Here is a 20699-nt window from a genome sequence, read left to right as displayed (position 1 = left end):
GGGTTTGGGTTTTCCTCACTTGATGATTTTCACTCAAAGTCCTCGGAGGATGGGATGCTCTCAAATGACAAGTGTCAGTTTCTCTCGGAGCAGCCAACCAGCTAGTGGTTGTAGGGGGCGGCTATTTATAGCCCAGGGAGCAGCCCTACATGATAAGACATGAATGCCCTTCAATGATATGACTGTTAGGTGGGTAGATATTTTTGGACAGCTGGCGCATAGCACATCAACGGTTCTATGATTTTCTACTTAAATATGAGTTCTTATATGCATTTAAAAATTTGTTAAATAAATATGGTTGCTTGCTAGTTACTTTGTCATGCTTGAAATGTTTGTTTAAGTTACTGGTTGAATGCATGGACTAGTTTGGTCTAGTAGAATAAAATTTGGCCTTAGTTATATTGCTATGATAAATATTGATAGTTCTTTTTGTTAAGTGACATTTTCTTATAAATTATGAGTTAATCAAAATATTGCATGATAATAGAAATGAGGTAGAACCAGTAAAGTTGAATCATGAGTAGTGCAAGAAAGTTATGTTGATAAGTTTGATCCGTACATGGGAGTTGCATGCTTTGCATGTCGATTAGTTGCATGATCATGGCATCGTATGACTTGGTAGATCAATTTTTGTTTTCAAGTTAAACCTGTTAATAGTCCAACTTGAATATAATGTTGATCAAGTCGTGGTGCCACTGAATTGGGTTTTTCTCAGTGCAACCACATTTACCTTGTGGGGGGTCTTGATTTGGTCCTTTGTTGTGCCTCTCACCGGTGCCTCCAACGAGGGAAGGTTATGGGCGTGCGGGACCCTGGCCGGGTAAGCAGACATAACCTTGTGTTCTCATTTGTTTCTATGGTACCTTGTCCCTGTTTGGGACCGTTTTGCCACGACGGTGGCCGTTGGTGCCTTTGGTAGGCACGGGGCCACCCATGACTTAGCCCTGGGAGGGAGTTGGTCGGAGTGGTCGGGAGAGTGTCATGGCAAAGGTAGGGTTTAGTCAGAATGCCTTTGGTCCACCCGAATGGGAATGCGAGGCCATGGGTTCCGTGGTGTGGGTAAAGTGTGCTACCTCTGCAGAGTGTATTCAACCTATCGATAGCCATGTCAACTTGGGAGTAAGTCACACCATGGATCAACTTTCATAATTAATCTTGCACACTAAATAACTGTTGTTGGCACTGACTTCGTGAAGATTCTGGAGATCATGAGTGATTAGTTTCAGTTGTGATCCGGGTACGATCACCATTTGGTTACAAGGTAACCCGTCTAGTAAGCGAGTCCGTGGGACTCGGTGCACATGTTGGTTTCACCGCATTAGTAGCATTACTTGCATTGCATTAACCTGAATAATTGTCATGATATTGTTTGTCATTGTGCTTATGTTTGTTGTGAGCTTGCAAGTACATTCAATGTACTGACCTGGCATGTCATGCCAACTTTCAGGCAAGTTGTTTCGCATCAGAGAGCTTCCCGCGTCTAGGCCATGTCCACGTCGGTGTCCCTGTGCTATGGAGTTCCACTTCGTCGTTCTTCCACTGCCACGTAGTTCGTGTGATCGAGGCCCCTTCATGTTCATTAAATAATGTACATACTGTTCAGCCGCATCGTGTGTGCAGCTTGGCCTCTTATCTCGATGTAATATCAGACCTGTGTAATCCGCTAGCATCAATAAAGTGGTTGTTTCTGTACCATGTTGTTGTGTGTTACCAGAAGACTTGATCTTTGGGCTGGCAATGCAAGGTAAACCGGTTGCTCTGAGCCGGGGTGCCACAATGCTTGGTATCAGAGCTGTGCTAATTGTAGGACACGCTAGAATGTTAGTGCGTTAGTGGAACGGTAGATAGTTTCATCTGAGTGCGGGTAGTCATAGAAATTGGTTGCTGCATTGCATGCATGTTTATCTGTTGTTATTACTAACTGTATGATGGTTGTGAGTGTAGATGGATCCAGTTCCAATCTTGTACCATCCTGAGCCAGCTCCGTACACATCGCTGCACCTGCTTCAGAATGTGTGGCGATGACTCTACCCAGAGGGTGCTAATCCAGTGTATCAGGTGTATCGGGAGCATCTGGCCAGTTCATTGTATGAGTATTATGCTGAGGTCACTCTACACCACAGTTCCCCTTCCGGTGCTTACACTCGTTCTTCCAAGGGTGGTCTCGCTTCTACGCCATCTCAGGCGGTCCAGTTTGCTGCAATCAAAGCTCTTGTAGACTTGCACTACAACAAGGTTCGCATGCACACCCACCCAGGTTTCTTTTACTACCCATCTCTGCATGAGAATGGGCATATCAACTTCCCTTTGATTAATCCGGCGTGCGATCGTCCTACTAGCCACCTTTCCTGTTATATCACTGTCAGTTATCTCTTGATGTACGAGTTAGCTCGGGAGCTAACCCGCGCCCGGATAGCTCTCGCTGCTGCTCGTAATAGGAACCCTCTCCCTACTATCAGTTTCACTCCCCGAGTTTCTCCAGCCTCTGTTACCCCGGTGACTTCTCAGGGTACCGTTAACCCTCTGGCAGTGACACCTCGCAGTGCTCCTGCTGCGTGGGCTTCCCTTGTCGCTACTCCTGCAGCTCCTATGCTTAGATCCCATCCCGCACCTGCCCCTGAGGGAGAGTCCTTGAGGCAGCGCCGTCGCGTCTCTCTTAACCCGGAGGTCACTACTATCAGATCAGGATCTGGGTCCGCTCAGGAGAGGAGCCCGCATCAGCGCCATCCAAGCAGTAGATCGCTAGAGTATCACCATCATCATGGGTATGATGTATGGATGTAGTCGCACGTGTTATGATGCTTAGTTTCATGTATGAGGGTAGTGACCCTGTCATGATGTTTATTTTCATGTTGAGTCTATGTTAAAGTATGTTGGAACTCTCTTTTATTCGCCTTGGTTTCTTTCGCTGTTTTCTTCTGGATTTGTCACTGGCTTTCCTCCCATTTTTGGGTATTTCTCATCGCAGTTGCTTTGCACTGGGAAAATAAATAATAGGATGATGCGAGAACGCAGCAGCAGCCAAGCTTGTGAGGATGTCCCTGTTCATCGCTCCGCAAGGCAGGCAGGACATTTCCCCGAGCCGTACCAGCCACCTCCGCCTCCACCGTCACATCTGCCTTCGACTGAGCAAATCATGCAAATGTTTCAAGAAAGAAGGAACAACAATCTGATGGAACTACTAAAAAGTGTGCAAGTTATGGTTGGGCAGAATGGACATCAGAATGGTCATTACTCCATGCTGTCAGATTTTTAGCGAACCAAGCCTCCCAGTTTCAGTCAAGTTATTGATCTATTGGACGCTGATGATTGGTTAAGGACTATTGAGAAGAAACTAGAAATCGCTCGCACTAAAGAAGGAGACAAGGTTCCTTTCGCAACACATTATCTTGAAGGAGCTGCCGCGATATGGTGGGATAATGCTAAGGCCATGTGGCCCGCGAACGAGGAAATTACTTGGACTAAATTCAAGGATCATTTCCGCAAGTATCATATTCCCTCCAGAATTATGAAAATCAAGCAGCGTGAATTCCTCGCCCTCACTCAAGGAAGCATGTCAGTTAGCGAGTACCTGAATAAATTCAATCACTTGGCCCGCTATTCTCTCTATGATGTGGCCACAGAAGAATGGAAGATCGATAGATTTCTTGGGGGACTGAATCAACATCTCAGGTGCACTCTCAGTATGTTTGATTTCCCGGACTTCCAAACTCTGGTGAACAAGGCCCTCATTGCAGAAAGGGAACACAAGCTCATGCACAACAACAGGCCAGCTAATAATGACCACAAGCGCAAATTCGAGCCTAAGAAGGATACACAACACATGCAAAAGGCTCGTACTTGGAAACAGACTCAGATTGAGCACAACCCCAACTGGCAGCAAAATGTCAACAAGACCACCACTCAAGGCAAGAATGTCGTGACCAGTCCGGTACATGAAGAATATCAGCGCAACAATTCCTGCTTCAATTGTGGGCAAACCGGATATTACGCCAGATAGTGCCCCAAGAACGGCAAGCCAACAGCTCCATTCCGTCCGCAAGTGAACTACATGGAGCCGTATTCCGTCCCGAGTGCCATCCAAGGGCAAATCCATCATATCTCCACCGATGAAGCCCAAGAGGACCTCGAAGTCGTCATTGGTATGTTTCCTGTTAATAACATACCTGCCATAATTTTATTTGACTATGGGGCTTCCACTCTTTTATTTCACGGAGTTTTGCTGCCCAAAACAAATTTCCTTGCTTGATTTTGGGAAAACATATGCTGGTACAATCCCCGGGATCCCTGCTCAGAAGCAATCTGGTCTGCCGTAATCTGGAAATTGATATCAAGGGAGTCAAGTTTCCAACGTATCTGATAATCATCAATTATGACAAATTGGATATTATTCTGGGAATGAATTGGTTGACCCAATACCAAGTATGCATCAACTGTGCGACTAGAGAAGTTACCATGGCAAATCAGGAGGGTCGCACCGCAAGTTTTTATGCCCGCAAAAGCATACCCAAGAAGGATATGATTTTCACAGCCGTGGCTGAAGAAGTGGAATTGATTCCGGTGGTCAGCGAGTATCCCGATGTATTTCCTGAGGAATTACCAAGAATGACACCAGACAGAGAACTAGAGTTTGCAATTGACTTGGTGCCTAGAACCACACCGATACACAAGAAATATTATCGGATGCCTTCATTAGAATTGGTGGGATTAAAGAAATAGCTAGATGAGATGCTGCAGAAAGGATACATTCCCCAAGATCTTCACCATGGGGATCACCTGCGATATTCATGGATAAAAAGGATGGCAATCTTCGGATGAGCGTAGACTACCGATAGCTGAATGACGTCACCATAAAAAATAAGTATCTACTACCAAGGATTGATGATTTGTTTGATGAACTCACTAGGGCCAAAGTATTCCCTAAAATTGATTTGAGGACCTGATATCATCAACTCAAAATCAAGAAGGAAGATATTCCCAGGACCGCGTTCACCACTCGGTATGGTCTTTATGAGTATACCGTTATGTCATTCGGCCTCACAAATGCCCCTGCTTTCTTCATGCATATGATGAATAAGGTGTTTATGGATTTCTTGGACAAATTTGTGGTGGTGTTCATCGATGATATCCTCATTTACTCAAAAAGCAAAGACGAACACAAGGACCACCTCCGAGCAATTTTGCAGAGGCTCCGCGATCATCAGCTTTATGCCAAGTTCAGTAAATGTGAATTTTGGCTCAATCAAGTTGGATTTTTAGGGAATCTTATGTGATAAAAAGGAATAGCCGTAGATCCCAGTAAGGTGAAAGATGTGCTTGATTGGTCCGCACCCACGACGGTCTCAGAAATTCGGAGTTTCCTTGGACTAGCTGGGTATTATCGCCGTTTTATTGAAGGATTCTTCAAGATTGCCAAGCCAATGACAGAGCTCCTAAAGAAGGATAAGAAGTTTGAATGGACTGAGGACTACGAATGGAGTTTCAATGAGCTAAAAATCAGACTGATGTTAGCACCAGTATTGACTCTTCCCGACATCTACCGCAGTTTTGATGTCTACTATGACGCCTCCAGAAAAGGGCTTGGATGCGTACTTATGCAAGATGGCAAGGTTGTGGCTTATGCATCCCGACAATTACGACCGCACGAAGGAAATTATCCCACTCATGATTTGGAATTGGCCGCGGTGGTGCACGCTTTGAAGATTTGGAGACACTATCTGATTGGAAAGAGGTGCCAGATATTTACCGACCACAAGAGCCTCAAGTATATATTCACTCAACCCGATTTGAACCTTCGTCGGCGCAGATGGCTCGAGTTGGTTAAGGATTATGATCTCGGTTTAAATTATCACCCGAGCAAAGCTAATGTGGTTGCTGACGCCCTCGGCCGCAAACTGGCCAACCTGAATGCTCTAATGGAATCTTTGCCTCCTGAGCTTTACAAAGAAATCGCTCAGCTCAATTTGGTAATCATGCATGCCAGTCTTGCCAGCATATTGGAAGTTGCTCCTACCCTCAAAGAAGAAATTCGCAGCGCTCAAGAAGATAACAGATCATTGCAATTATATGCCAAGCATATGCAAGAGGGATAGACACATGACTTCTCTAAAGATCAACAAGGTATGCTAAGATTTCGAGGAAGGATTTGCGTACCCAGCCAAGAAGGTCTGAGGAAGAAGATATTGGCAGAAGCACATGAATCGCCGTACTCAATTCACCCAGGTGGCACTAAAATGTACGAAGACCTTCGTCAGGTATTCTGGTGGAATGGAATGAAGAACGACATCGCTTAGTTTGTGGCTTGTTCTGATATATGCAACAAGGTAAAGGCGGAACACCAAAAATCCGCCGGACTCCTTCAGCCCTTACCCGTATCACAATGGAAATGGGACGATGTCTGCATGGATTTCATGACGGTTTTACCAAGGACTCACTGAGGGAATGACACAATATGGGTCACAGTGGACACCTTAACGAAGGTGGCACATTTTCTTCCCATCCGGACCACCTACCGTGCCGATCAACTTGCACAATTGTATGTGTCCCGAATCGGCAGTCTGCATGGAGTACCAAAGACTATCACTTCGGATAGAGGATCTCTCTTCACTTCAGCATTTTGGTCCCGACTACATCAAGCCTTGGGGACTGCTCTCAAATACAGCACGGCTTATCATCCCCAGACAGATGGACAAACTGAGTGAGTAAACCAAATACTCAAAGATATGCTCCGGGCATGTGCATTGGCCCAAGGATCCAAGTGGGAAGACTGTCTGCCATATGCCGAGTTTTCCTACAACAACAGTTTCCAGACCAGCTTAAAGATGTACCCTATGAAGCTCTGTATGGCCGTAAGTGCCGCACTCCGCTGAACTGGTCTCAAATCGGAGACAGTCGTATTTTCGGGACTGATTTAATGATCGAAGTTGAGAAGCAAGTCAAGGAAATCCGAGACAAACTGTAGTTGGCCAAATCTCGACAAAAGAGTTATTATGACTCCAAACACCGTCAGATCAGCTTCGAACCCGGAGAACACGTATATCTCCGAGTCACCCCTATGAAAGGAGTTAAGAGGTTTCAGACCCGAGGAAAATTGGCACCAAGATATATTGGTCCGTTTCCAGTCATGACCAGAGCCGGAACAGTTTCCTATCAGTTGGAATTGCCACCCGAACTGTCAGAGGTACACAATGTGTTTCATGTCTCATAGCTAAGGAGATGTATCTCGCCACCGGAGAAAAGGAATGATATGGGAGAGGTAGAACTGGCTATGGATTTGACGTATGAGGAAAAGTCAATCAAAATATTGGATGAGCCAGAAAGAGTCACTCGCAGCAAAGTGAAAAGGTTTTACAAGGTTCACTGGGAGAATCACACCGAGGAAGAGGCAACCTGGGAAAGTGAGGAATTTTGAAGGACTGCATACCCAGAATTGTTTTCCCAAGCAACCGAATCTCGAGGACAAGATTCATCCTAAGTGGGGGAGGTTTGTGACAGCCTGGATTTTTGCCTTCTCTTTTTTTCCGGACTTGCTTTTGCCTTTGCCTTGGATTTGGGTTTTGGAATCAATTCAAATGGACTTGTCACTTGGGCATGCCCTTGACTTTCACCCAAGTGACCTATCTACTTCTCATTCAATCTTATTTCTCTAAAAAAAATCCCCAAAATGGTCAAATGAATATTTTTCATAAAAGAAAAATATTCATTTTCTCTTCTGAAACTCATTTCAGAAACTAGTGCTCCAAAGCAACCCCCATTTTTATTGCTCCCAAAAATCTGAAATAATTCCTGAATATTCTTTGAACCATGGCCCCCCCCCAAGCAAAAATATTGCATGACTCTTTGTCATATTTTTACTACAGAAAATCATTTCTCTTCTGACCCAAAAATGCACTTTGTACAACAGGTGTATTTTTCCTTGATCCTTTGGCCCTGGTTTTTCTTGAGCCTCTTTACCCTCCTAAGGAACCCTTAACCCTAGGAGATCAGCCCTAATGGCCATCTAGAAGCTATCCAAAAGTAGCGGCCAAGTTTCTGGCCAGAAACTTGCCAAGAAGGTTGAGTCACCTCTGGTCGGCCTGTCATTGAGTCCTCAGCCTCCCTGGACCTATCACTGCATGGACTATAGCCCACACAAGGTTTGGCCGCACGTCTGCGTCATTTTGATCATGCCAGGGCGGTGACCATGTCCTCAGCCTCTGTTCGGCGTGTGCTCGAGCCAGAGCTCGCCAACGACTGCTGCGCCGTGCCACCATCCCCGACTCATCACCCTTGACCTCTCCCTGGTGCTCGCCGACGCCGGAGACGCCGTAGTGAGCATGGGCACATCGCGGCCAAAAGACATAGTGCGCTCGTGCCCTTGTCCGCTTCTTCCCTGCTTCATGTGCTCGTCTGCGAGCGTGGACAGCCTTCGCTTGGGCACTGAGCCCTTGCCCCCTCGCACTGGAGCCATTCGTCACTGTTCGCCGGCTTCTAGAGAGCTCCGGCGGCGCCACCTACCCCCTCTCGCTTCGGCTATATATAGAGCCACTCCCTCCGCTTCGAAGTCACACACCGCACCACACAACCACCATGACTACGTAGAAGAGCCTTAGCCCGGTCGGGCAGGCCTCTAGCCTTCGACCTCGACCAGAGATCACCGGCGATACCTGCAGCCCAACCACCCTCTCCAGAGCCCCTCGAGCTCAATCAACCTCTCAGGCACGTCGTTGGGGATCCACTGGTGTCGCTTAGAAGTAGCTGAGCCCCTGGAGTTGCCCCTCGTCATCGCCTTCTTCCTCTCTGGCAAGCCCCGTCCGCCACCGCCACTTGCGAGCTTGGTTGAGAGCAACTCCGGCCATCCCCCGGTAAGCCATGGGTACGGGCAGGTGTGCCGTGACCCCTCTCCACTTCTATCCCTCTGGTTTTGCCCAAGATCGACTCATCACCGGTGTAAGCTCCGGCGGAGCGCTGCCGTGCTCTGTTTCCTCTCCCCCCTCTCTCTCCTAACTGGTGGGGCCCGGTGTCAGCCTCCCCACTCGCACCCGAAGTGGTACAAGTGGAGGCGTATTCTGTCTTTACGCCATCAATGTTACCCCCCCCCCTAGATTTTCTGATTTATTCAAATTAATTCAAATATTTGACCCCAACTTTGACCAGTGATAACTCCTAGCCCATAAGTCCAAATGAGTTGATTCTTTTTGCATTGTGTTTGTTTCAGAAAGCTCTAGCAGCACACCAAAATGTGGAATTTTCCTTGCTGTCTAGAATTTCTGGTGATTTTCATATTGGTTTTTGATATTTTGTTTTGTAGTTTTTAATTATTTTCAGAAGGAGGGACTTGCCTTGAAGATAACCAGGAGGAGTGTGACCCTCCTCTGCACTAAGGCAAGCCACACCAGCATTTGGATGGTGTCATTTCAATATCTATGATTTTTCTACTTAAATATGAGTTCTTATATGCATTTAAAAATTTGTTAAATAAATATGGTTGCTTGCTAGTTACTTTGTGCTTGAAATGTTTGTTTAAGTTACTGGTTGAATGCATGGACTAGTTGGGTCTAGTAGAATAAAATTTTGCCTTAGTTATATTGCTATGATAAATATTGATAGTTCATTTTGTTAAGTGATATTTTCATATAAGTTATGAGTTAATCAAAATATTGCATGATAATAAAAATGAGGTAGAACCATGAAAGTTTAATCATGAGTAGTGCAAGAAAGTTATGTTGGTAAGTTTGATCCGTACATGGGAGTTGCATGCTTTGCATGTCGATTAGTTGCATGATCATGGCATCGTATGACTTGGTAGATAAATTTTTATTTTCAAGTTAAACTTGTTAATAGTCTAACTTGAATATAACGTTGATCAAGTCATGGTGCCACTGAATTGGGTTTTTCTCAGTGCGACCACATTTACCTTGTGGGGGGTCTTGATTCGGTCCTTTGTTGTGCCTCTCGCCGGTGCCTCCAACGAGGGAAGGTTATGGGCGTGCAATACCCTGGCCTGGTAAGCAGACGTAACCTTGTGTGCCCTTTTGTTTTTATGGTACCTTGTCCCCGTTTGGGACCGTTTTGCCACGACGGTGGCCGTTGGTGCCTTTGGTAGGCACGGGGCCACCCATGACTTAGCCTTGGGAGGTAGTTGGTCTGCGTGGCTGGGAGAGTGTCATGGCAAAGGGAGGGTTTCGTCGGAACGCTGTTGGTCCACCCGAATGGGAATGCGAGGCCATGGGTTCTGTGGTGTGGGTGAAGTGCGCTACCTCTGCAGAATTTATTCAACCTATCGACAGTCGCGTCCTCGGTTATGGGCACAACCCGGGAGCAAGTCACACCATGGGTCAACTTTTATAATTAATCTTGCACACTAAATAACTGTTGTTGGCACTGACTTCATGAAGATACTGGAGATCATGAGCTGATCATGAGTGATTAGTTTCAGTTGTGATCCGGGTACGATCACAGGTTTGTTATGAGGTAACCCTTCGGGTAAGCGAGTCTGTGGGACTCGGTGCACATGTCGGTTTCACCGCATTAGTAGCATTGCTTGCATTACATTAACCTGAATAATTGTCATGATATTGTTTGTCATTGTGCTTATGTTTGTTGTGAGCTTGCAAGTACATTCAATGTACTGACCTGGTGTGTCATGCCAGCTTTCAGGCAAGTCGTCTCACATCGGAGAGCTTCCCGCGTCTAGGCCGTGTCCACGTCGGTGTCCCTGTGCTATGGAGTTCCACTTCGTCGTTCTTCCGCCGTCGCGTAGTTCGTATGATCGAGGCCCCTTCTTGTTCATTAAATAATGTACATATTGTTCAGCCGCACCGTATGTGCCACTTGGCCTCTTATCTCGATGTAATATCAGGCCTATGTAATCCGCTAGCATCAATAAAGCGGTTGTTTCTGTACCATGTTGTTGTGTGTTGCTAGAAGACTTGATCTCTGGGCTGGCAATGCATGGTAAACCGGTTGCTTTGAGCCGGGGTGCGACATGTTGTGAACTCATTCTTTATTTATACTGGTGTAATATCTATTGTATTACAACTTTTCCATGGTTCATACCCCCGATACTACTCATAGATTCATCAAAATAAGCAAACAACACATAGAAAACAGAATCTGACAAAAACAGAACAGTCTGTAGTAATCTGTAACTCTCGAATACTTCTGGAACTCCAAAAATTCTGAAAATTTAGGAAAACCTGGGAAATTGGTTGATTAATCTTATTAAAAAAGAATCAGTATTTTATCACGCTTTTGTTAAAAATGAGAATTGTTTTCCTTAGCGTAAAAGTTTCTGTTTTTCAGCAAGATCAAATCAACTATCACTGTAAGCCATCCTAAAGGTCTTACTTGGCACAAACACCAATTAAAACACAAAAACACATCTAGCCAAAGGCTAGATGAATTATTTATTTCAAAACAGGACCTAAAAAGTAAGAACAAAAATAAAATTGGGTTGCCTCCCAACAAGCACTATTGTTTAACGCCCTTAACTAGGCAAAAAGCACAAATAGATCTAGGTATAATCGTAGTAATGATAAGGCAAATCTTGAAAACTCATCTCATACTCCCTTTGTTCAGTAGCAAATTTTCGTTGTGGTAAGAAAAAGTAATCAAAAGGGCTAAATTTAATTGGATAAGGATCCCCCAGATCAAGCTCGGGAGGAATTGGTTCCTCCTTCGGCCCCTCATATTGTATGACCAACTCATCATTGTAAGCGTTCTTTTGGCAAAAAGTCATGAGCTTGTGTCCAAGAGAGAAACCCAATCTGTTATTTTGTATAGCAAAATTATCATTAAGTTCAGAAATCTTATCAACTAAAACATCGATAGGGACCCTCTTTCTTAAATTTTCATTATAAGCAACATGATCTAGAAATTGTAAACGCATTAGGTCCTCTTAGTTAAAGAGAATTCCCTCTATGGGAGGATGACCACCATCCACTTTCTAATGCGCAAAAATTTCACTAGCTTCTTTCATAATAAATCTAAACTCATGGGCTAGGAATATAGTGGCAGCGCGCTTAACCGAAGAATGCTCAATATTAGAAAACTCTAGAAAAATCCTTTGTATGGATGGATGCATATGAAAAAATTGTCTTTTAAGTTCAACCACGAGCAAAGATATAGCATCTGCAAGACTATTAGTTTTATGGAGAAAAGATACACCCAAAGTTGGAAGCACACCGACACAAGTAAAGAAATCTTGAATAACCCCTTTTCTAATAATATTGTCGCTACCTATGCGAAGTTTTTGTGTGTGTAGAATAGTAGATTCTTCATAAGGATTACTATTAGCAAAAGCATCAAAGTTTACCCCATCGTTGCTACTATCCTTTTCAGCGATAACCTCCCCAATTTTAGACATGGTAGCAACAAACCAAACTTGCAAATGGGCAACCAAAAATCAAACGAAGAAGACAAACAGAAGAGGGGCGAAGAAAAGGAAAATATTTTCAAAAATCATTTTAGAAGTGGGGGAAAGGAAAACAAGAGGCAAATGGCGAATAATGTAATGCAAGAGATGAGAGTTTATGATGGGTACTTGGTATATCTTGACTTGGCGTAGATCTCCCCAGCAACGGCGCCAGAAATTGGCAAGTTTACGGGAGATTAGTCTTGACTTGGCGTAAATCTCCCCGGCAACGGCGCCAAAAATTCTTCCTGCTACTTCTTGAGCTTGCGTTTGTTTTTCCTTTGAAGAGGAAAGGGTGATGCAGCAAAGTAGAGATAAGTATTTCCCTCAGTTAGAGAACCAAGGTATCAATAAAGTAGGAGACAATGCACAAATCATGTAATACCTGCACAAACAATCGAAAAACTTGCACCCAACGCTTTAAAGGGGTTGTCAATCCCTTCACGGTTACTTGCAAAACTGAGATCTAATAGAAATAGATGAAACTAAACAAACAATAAAGTAAATATTTTTGGTATTTTTGGTTTATAGATCGGAAAGTAAAAGATTGCAAAATAGTAGACCGGAAACTTATATGATGGAAAATATACCCGAGGGCCATAGGTTTCACTAGAGGCTTCTCTCAAGATAGCAAATAATACGGTGGGTGAACAAATTACTGTCGAGCAATGGATAGAAAAGCGCAAATGTATGAAGATTTCTAAGGCAATGATATGAAATATAGGCATCACGTCCATGTCAAGTAGACAGAAACGATTCTTCATCTACTAATATTACTCCACACATCGACCGACTCCTACCTGCATCTAGAGTATTAAGTTCATGAAGAACAGAGTAACGCACAGATCATTAATGCCCCAGAGGAGCAAGATGAGGACTTGGATATCTATGCCAAGAAAAAGATGGACCACAACTCCATGTCCAACATGTACAAGGAGATTCCGAATGAAGCACTTGACAAGTTCAAGTTTGGCTCAGTGCATTATCTGCTATCAAGATTGCCTACGATCAACTGGATCCTTAGGCACACCCTTCTGCCCAAGTCTGGAGATCACAAGATGATCAGAGGTCACGCGATCAATTTGCTTCATGTCTTTGACGTGCCTCAAAAATTCAAAGTCATGAGCCTCATAGTGGAAACAATTAAGAGGACTGCGGCAGATCAGAAGAGGAGCTGTGGATATGCCCCTCAGATTCAGGAGCTCATCAACTCCAAGATGGGCACGGGCGTATATTTGTTGGATAAGGAACACCTGCCCATCCGTCCAGATTTTGAGGACAATGAAGTTGTGATGACTGAGAACGAGCCATCATCTGCTCAAGCATTTGCAAAGAAGGAGAAGGCGAGGAAGGAGAAAGCTGCCAAGATGCCTACTCAAGGGGAGGCATCTGAGTACTTCTTGAAGACCAAACAAGAGCAGCTCGGTTACTTGATTGCATCCACGCTGAGAATTGAGCAAAGTCTGGCCACCCTCACTAAGAATCAGCAGAGCCTAGAGAGGATCATGGAACAGAAGTTCTATGACTTGGATGTCAAGGTAACGGAAGTTCAGTCTGCAGTGGAGCAGCTCCAGGAGGACATGAATGAGAGGAGAGGCAGGACCACGACTCATGCTTTTTCTAGAGTGCCACGAGGCCCGAGGTCGTCTGCCGTGCCAGTTGCTGACACCAGAGCCACCACTTCAGCACCAGCTATAGCCTTAGCTCCAGCATCTACTTCAGCTCCAACTCCAGCGACTACTTCAACATCTACAGAAGCCTTCGTCCTTGGAGTGATCCGGACTCCACCACCACCAGAAGATCAAGCCTGAGCGTCGATCTAGTGCTATGCATTTTCTAGGAACTTTTTGGTAACTTGTTGCCAAAGGGGGAGAAGATGTATAGATCATAGGCTTCGAGAGAGAGAGTGTGTTGCTTTTCTCTCTTGCTTTATTTGGTGGTTTTTCAAACCTTTTCTGCTTTTGAGTGCTTGATACTACGTCATTATTTGTGAGACATTGATGATCATGTGTTTGATCATAAGCTACACTTAATGCTTGCTTAATGCTATTATCCTATCTATCCTATGTGATCATTCATTATTCTTAGTGATGAGTGCATGTATTTCATTCTTATCATTTTGAGCGCTCCACCAAGATGTATGTGACATGGAAGAGTAACCCATGACTCTAACTCTTTGTGCATTTGCAGTCCAAAGCAAATTTTAAATATGCACAAATTTAGGGGGAGCTCTTACTTATCACATACTTCTCAAAGCGACGATATATTTCATGCTTATTATCATTTGTCGAAGCTTTGATCTATATGTTGTCATCAATTACCAAAAAGGGGGAGATTGAAAGTGCAACTATCCCTAGGTGGTTTTGGTAATTCATAACAACATATAGCTCATTGAGCTAATGCTATTCCAAGATGATTATTTCAGGAAAGCTCAATGATTGGCATGGCATGGATGTGAAAGTGGAACCCTCAAAATGCTAAGGACAAAGGATTGGCTCAGGCTCAAGCTCAAAAGCTCAAGACTCTTCATTTTATATTTTAGTGATCCAAGATCACATTGAGTCTTTAGGAAAAGCCAATACTATTAAGGAGGGATGACGTGTTGCTTAATGAGCATCTTGCTTCATGTGCTTAATGATATGCTCCAAAATCCTCAACTACTTTCCCATATCCACATATGACCTAAACCCTAAGCCAAACTCGGTCCTACCGATTCTTCCTATCCGGCGCCACCGAGTTTCACTTGTCATTAGCCACTGCCAAACCCTAGCAATTCGGTCCTACCGATAAGGATCTCGGTCTCACCGAGATGGGGTTGCAAACTCTCTGTTTCCCTTTCGTAACTTTTCGGTCCCACCGAAAGAGCGAATCGGTCCCACCGAGATTGCAATGTAAACTCAGTGTTTCCCCTTTGTAACTTTTCGGTCTCACCGAGTTCCACTCGGTCTCACCGAAAGAGCAAATCGGTCCCACCGAGTTTGCCTGACCAACTCTCTGGTTAGCTAATTACCAAATTCGGTCTCACCGAGTTTGTGTAATCGGTCTCACCGAGATTACGTTATGCCCAAACCCTAACCGAATCGGTTCTACCGAGTTGCATGTCAGTCCCACCGAAACTCCTAACGGTCACTAGGTTTACTACTTCGGTCAGACCGAGTTTATTTATTCGGTCCCACCGAGATTGGAAAACTGTGTAACGGTTCGATTTTGTGTGGAGGCTATATATACCCCTCCACCTCCTTCTCATTAAGTGAGAGAGCCATCAGAACACACACACCATTCCTACTCATATGTTCTGAGAGAGAACCACCTACTCATGTGTTGAGATCAAGACATTCCATTCCTACCATATGAATCTTGATCTCTAACCTTCCCAAGTTGCTTTCCACTCAAATCTTCTTTCCACCAAATCCAAATCCTATGAGAGAGAGTTGAGTGTTGGGGAGACTATCATTTGAAGCACAAGAGCAAGGAGTTCATTACCTACACACCATTTGTTACTTCTTGGAGAGTGGTGTCTCCTAGATTGGCTAGGTGTCACTTGGGAGCCTCCGACAAGATTGTGGAGTTGAACCAAGGAGTTTGTAAGGGCAAGGAGATGGCCTACTTCGTGAAGATCTACCGCTAGTGAGGCAAGTCCTTCGTGGGCGATGGCCATGGTGGGATAGACAAGGTTGCTTCTTCGTGGACCCTTTGTGGGTGGTTGCTTCTTCGTGGACCCTTCGTGGGTGGAGCCCTGTGTGGACTCGCGCAACCGTTACCCTTGGGTGGAGCCCTGTGTGGACTCGCACAACCGTTACCCTTCGTGGGTTGAAGTCTCCATCAACGTGGATGTAGGATAGCACCACCTATCCAAACCACGGGAAAAACATCCGTGTCTCCAATTGCGTTTGAAATATCCAAACCCTTGCCTTTACATTCTTGCAAGTTGCATGCTTTACTTTCCGCTGCCTATATACTCTTTGCATGCTTGCTTGAATTATGTGATGATTGCTTGACTTGTCCTAAATTATCTAAAATCTGCCAAGAACTAAAATTGGGAAAAGGTTAAGTTTTTATTTGGTCAAGTAGTCTAATCACCCCCCTCTAGACATACTTTCGATCCTACAGGGAGTCACGGGGGGCCCACAAGGCAGGGGTGTTGGGGAACGTAGTAATTTCAAAATTTTCCTACGCACACGCAAGATCAAGGTGATGCATAGCAACGAGAGGGGAGAGTGTTGTCTGCGTACCCTTGTAGACCGACAGCGGAAGCGTTAGCACAACGCGGTTGATGTAGTCGTACGTCTTCACGGCCCGACCGATCAAGCACCGAAACTACGGCACCTCCGAGTTCTAGCACACGTTCAGCTCGATGACGATCCCCGGACTCCGATCCAGCAAAGTGTCGGGGAAGAGTTCCGTCAGCACGACGGCGTGGTGACGATCTTGATGTACTACCGTTGCAGGGCTTCGCCTAAGCACCGCTACAATATTATCGAGGATTATGGTGGAAGGGGGCAACGCACACGGCTAAGAATATGATCACGTCGATCAACTTGTGTCTAGAGGTGCCCCCCTGCCCCCGTATATAAAGGAGCAAGGGAGGAGGAGGCCGGCCCTAGGAGGGGGCGCGCCAAGTGTGGAGTCCTACTAGGACTCCCTAGTCCTAGTAGGATTCCACCTCCCATATGGAATAGGAAAAGAGGAAGGGAAAAGGAGAAGGAAGGGGGCGCCCCCCTTCCCTAGTCCAATTCGGACCAGACCAAGGGGAGGGGTGCGGCCACCCTTGAGGCCCTTTTTCTTCTTTCCCGTATGGCCCAATAAGGCCCAATACGTATTCCCGTAACTCTCCGGTACTCCGAAAAATACCCGAATCACTCGGAACCTTTCCGATGTCCGAATATAGTCGTCCAATATATTGATCTTTACGTCTCGACCATTTCGAGACTCCTCGTCATGTCCCCGATCTCATCCGGGACTCCGAAATCCATCGGTACATCAAAACTCATAAACTCATAACATAACTGTCATTGAAACCTTAAGCGTGCGGACCCTACGGGTTCGAGAACAATGTAGACATGACCGAGACACGTCTCCAGTCAATAACCAATAGCGGAACTTGGATGCTCATATTGGCTCCCACATATTCTACGAAGATCTTTATCGGTCAGACCGCATAACAAAATACGTTGTTCCCTTTGTCATCGGTATGTTACTTGCCCGAGATTCGATCGTCGGTATCTTAATACCTAGTTCAATCTCGTTACCGGCAAGTCTCTTTACTCATTCCGTAATACATCATCTCACAACTAACTCATTAGTTGCAATGCTTGCAAGGCTTATGTGATGTGCATTACCGAGAGGGCCTAGAGATACCTCTCCGACAATCGGAGTGACAAATCCTAATCTCGAAATACGCTAACCCAACATGTACCTTTGGAGACACCTGTAGAGCTCCTTTATAATCACCCAGTTACGTTGTGACGTTTGGTAGCACACAAAGTGTTCCTCCGGCAAATGGGAGTTGCATAATCTCATAGTCATAGGAACATGTATAAGTCATGAAGAAAGCAATAGCAACATACTAAACGATGAAGTGCTAAGCTAATGGAATGGGTCATGTCAATCACATCATTCTCCTAATGATGTGATCCCGTTAATCAAATAACAACTCTTTTGTTTATGGTTAGGAAACATAACCATCTTCGATTAACGAGCTAGTCAAGTAGAGGCATACTAGTGACACTCTGTTTGTCTATGTATTCACACATGTATTATGTTTTCGGTTAATACAATTCTAGCATGAATAATAAACATTTATCATGATATAAGGAAATAAATAATAACTTTATTATTGCCTCTAGGGCATATTTCCTTCAGTCTCCCACTTGCACTAGAGTCAATAATCTAGTTCACATCGCCATGTGATTCAACACTAAGAGTTCAAATCACCATGTGATTAACACCCATAGTTCACATCGTCATGTGACCTATACCCAAAGGGTTTACTAGAGTCAATAATCTAGTTCACATCATTTATGTGATTAACACCCAAAGAGTAATAAGGTGTGATCTTTTGCTTGTGAGATAATTTTAGTCAACGGGTCTGTCACATACAGATCCGTAAGTATTTTGCGAATTCTATGTCTACAATGCTCTGCACGGAGCTACTCTAGCTAATTGCTCCCTCTTTCAATATGTATCTAGATTGAGACTTAGAGTCATCCAGATCTATGTCAAAACTTGCATCGACGTAACTTTTTACGACGAACCTTTTGTCACCTCCATAATCGAGAAATATTTCCTTATTCCACTAAGAATAATTTTGAGCAATGTCCAGTGATCTACTCTTAGATCACTATTGTACTCCCTTGCTTAACACAGTGTAGGGTATACAATAGATCTGGTACACATCATGGCATACTTTATAGAACCTATGGCTGAGGCATAGGGAATGACTTTCATTCTCTTTCTATCTTCTGCCGTGGTCGGGCTTTGAGTCTTACTCAATTTCATACCTTGTAACACAGCCAAGAACTCTTTCTTTGACTGTTTCATTTTTGAACTACTTCAAAATATTGTCAAGGTATGTACTCATTGAAAAAACTTATCAAGCGTCTTGATCTATCTCTATAGATTTTGATGCTTAATATGTAAGCAGCTTCACCGAGGTCTTTGTTTGAAAAACTTCTTTAAAAACACTCCTTTATGCTTTACAGAATAATTCTACATTATTTCCGATCAACAATATGTCATTCACATATACTTATCAGAAATGTTGTAGTGCTCCCACTCACTTTCTTGTAAATACAGGCTTCACCGCAAGTCTATATAAAACTATATGCTTTGATCATACTACCAAAGCGTTTATTCCAACTCCGAGAGGCTTGCACCAGTCCATAAATGGATCGCTGGAGCTTGCACACTTTGTTAGCTCCTTTTGGATCGACAAAACCTTCCGGCTGCATCATATACAACTCTTCTTCCAGAAATCCATTCAGGAATGCAGTTTTGACATCCATTTGCTGGATTTCATAAAATGCGGCAATTGCTAACATGATTCGGACAGACTTAAGCATAGATACGAGTGAGAAACTCTCATCATAGTCAACACCTTGAACTTGTCGAAAACCTTTTTGCGACAATTCTAGCTTTCTAGATAGTAAGACTACTATCAGCGTCCGTCTTCTCTTGAAGATCCATTTAATCTCAATGGCTCGTCGATCATTGGGCAAGTAATCAAAGTCCATACTTTGTTCTCATACATGGATCTCATCTCAGATTTCATGGCCTCAAGCCATTTCGCGGAATCTAGGCTCATCATCGCTTCCTCATAGTTCGCAAGTTCGTCATGGTCTAGTCACATGACTTCCAAAACAGGATTACCGTACCACTTTGGTGCGGATCTCACTCTGGATTACCTACGAGATTCGGTATTAACTTGATCTGAAGTTACATGATCATCATCATTAGTCTTCCTCACTAATTGGTGTAGTAGTCACAGGAACAGATTTCTTGTGATGAACTACTTTTCAATAAGGGAGAAGGTACAATTACCTTATCAAGTTCTAATTTCCTCCCACTCACTTCTTTCAAGAGAAACTCCTTCTCTAGAAAGGATCCATTCTTAGCAACGAATGTCTTGCCTTCGGATCTGTGATAGAAGGTGTACCCAATAGTCTCCTTTGGGTATCCTATGAAGACATATTTCTCCGATTTGGGTTTGAGCTTATCAGGATGAAACTTTTTCATATAAGCATCACAATCCCAAACTTGAAGAAACGACAACTTTGGTTTCTTGCCAAACCACAGTTCAGATTGTGTCGTCTCAACGGACTTAGATGGTGCCCTTTTAAACGTGAATGCAGCTGTCTTTAATGCATAACCCCAAAACGATAGTGGTAGATCGATAAGATACATCATAGATCGCACCATATCTAATAAAGTACGGTTATGATGTTCGGACACACCATTATGCTGTGGTGTTCTAGGTGGCGTGAGTAGTGACACTATTTCACATTGTTTTAACTGAAGGCCAGACTCGTAACTCAAATATTTTACCTCTGCGATCATATCATAGAAACTTTTATTTTCTTGTTACGATGATTCTCCACTTCACTCTGAAATTCTTTGAACTTTTCAAATATTTCAGACTTGTGTTTCATTAAGTAGATATACCCATATCTGCTCAAATCATCTGTGAAGGTCAGAAAATAATGATACCCGCCACGAGCCTTAACACTCATCGGATCTCATACATCAGTATGTATTATTTCCAATAAGTCAGTTGCTCGCTCCATAGTTCCGGAGAACGGCGTTTTAG

The sequence above is a fragment of the Triticum urartu genome, chromosome 2 (assembly GCF_003073215.2).
Source record: "Triticum urartu cultivar G1812 chromosome 2, Tu2.1, whole genome shotgun sequence".
NCBI lineage: Eukaryota > Viridiplantae > Streptophyta > Magnoliopsida > Poales > Poaceae > Triticum > Triticum urartu.
The sequence above is the reverse complement of the archived record's forward strand: the minus strand, read 5'-3'. Positions refer to the sequence as shown.